This window comes from Octodon degus, unplaced genomic scaffold, assembly GCF_000260255.1.
Source record: "Octodon degus isolate 3935 unplaced genomic scaffold, OctDeg1.0 scaffold00431, whole genome shotgun sequence".
In the NCBI taxonomy this organism is placed as follows: domain Eukaryota; kingdom Metazoa; phylum Chordata; class Mammalia; order Rodentia; family Octodontidae; genus Octodon; species Octodon degus.
Genome location: NW_004525007.1, coordinates 346,227 through 347,716, shown reverse-complemented (window position 1 = coordinate 347,716; position 1,490 = coordinate 346,227). Strand labels below are relative to the sequence as shown.

General features: G+C 39.6%; 1 protein-coding gene across 1 annotated transcript in view; it reads right to left on the bottom strand.

The window, feature by feature from the left end:
- The window catches only part of Ak9 (adenylate kinase 9), a 244,663-nt gene that overhangs the window by 146,796 nt on the left and 96,377 nt on the right, over positions 1–1,490 (bottom strand). The gene's annotated exons all lie outside the window — the stretch shown is intronic.

The window sequence follows — 1,490 nt, the reverse complement described above, 5'->3', positions numbered from 1 at the left end:
AAAGCAGGGGTAGCAATTCTATTCTCAGACAGTCTCAACTTCAAACCAACAATGATCAAATGAAATAAAGAAGGCCACTATACACTAGTTATGGGAAAAATTCAAGAGGAAGAGGTAACACTCATAAATATGTATGCACCAAACATTGCAGCACCCAACTATATAAGACAAATCTTAATGGAAAGAAAAGCCTAATATCCAATACCACAATTTTAACAGGAGACTTTAACACCCCCTTATCCCAAAAAGACAGGTCAGGCAGACAACAAATTAGCAAAAAAGTAGCAGCACTGAAGCAGAGCTTGGAACAAATGGATTTAGTGGACAGATACACAATTTTCCACCTAACCACAGCTGAATGCACATTTTTTTCAGGTGCACATGGGTCATTTTATAAAATAGACCACATACTCATCCATAGGTCATGCTTAAGCATATGCAAGAAAACAGAAAAATGATCCCATACATATTATCTGACCACAGTGCAATGCAACTGGAAATAAGTGACAAAAGTAACCAGAAAAACCAGCTAAATACAAGTGAATCAAACAACACCCTACTCAGCAATCAATGGATCACAGATGAAATTAAACAAGAGACTGAACAATAACTACAATTCAGTGGAAATTCAAGCACAAATTATTGGAATTTATGAGGTGTGACGAAAGCAGTCCTTAGAGGGAAATTTTATAGCTGTGAGCTCATACATTCCGGAAAAAAAAATGGGAACAAATAAACACCCTCATGCTACGCCTCCAACATCTAGAAAACGAAAAGCAAACCAAACCCAGAGCCCAAAGAAGGGAAGAAATTATGAATGGAGCAGATAGTAATTCAATCTAGACAAAAGAAAACAGTTCAAAAAATTAACGAATCAAAAAGTTGATTCTTCGAAAGATTTAATAAAATCTATAAGCCCCTCGCTTACCTCATCCAAAAGGGAAAAGAAAAAATTCAAATACAAGGAATAACGAATGAAAATGGTGTAATTACCACAGACCCAGTGGAAATTCGGAAGATTATCAATAGCTACTTTGAGAATCTTTAGTCTGACAGAATGGAAGACACACAAGAAATGGAGGGATTCCTAGAAAGGTACAAATTACCAAAACTGAATCAAGAAGATATAAGAACCCTAAATAACCCAATAACAGCCAAAGAAATACAAAATGTAATAAATAACCTGCAGACAAAAGTCCAGGTCCTCATAGATTCACAGCTGAATTCTACAAGATATTTACGGAAGATGTAGTCCCTATACTCCTCAAACTCTTCCATGAAATTGAAAAGGAAGCAATCCTCTCAAAATCATTCTTGGAGGTAAGTATTACACTGATATCAAAACCAGGGAAAGATGCAACCAAGAAAAAGAACTACAGGAGGGCCAGGGGCCGGCAGCGGGCGTCAGGAGCGGCCCGAACGCCGGGCGCCGTCCGCCGCGGGCCTCCGCGGCGGCTACCAGGAGAGGCGGGCTCCCCCGCCCGCCCCGG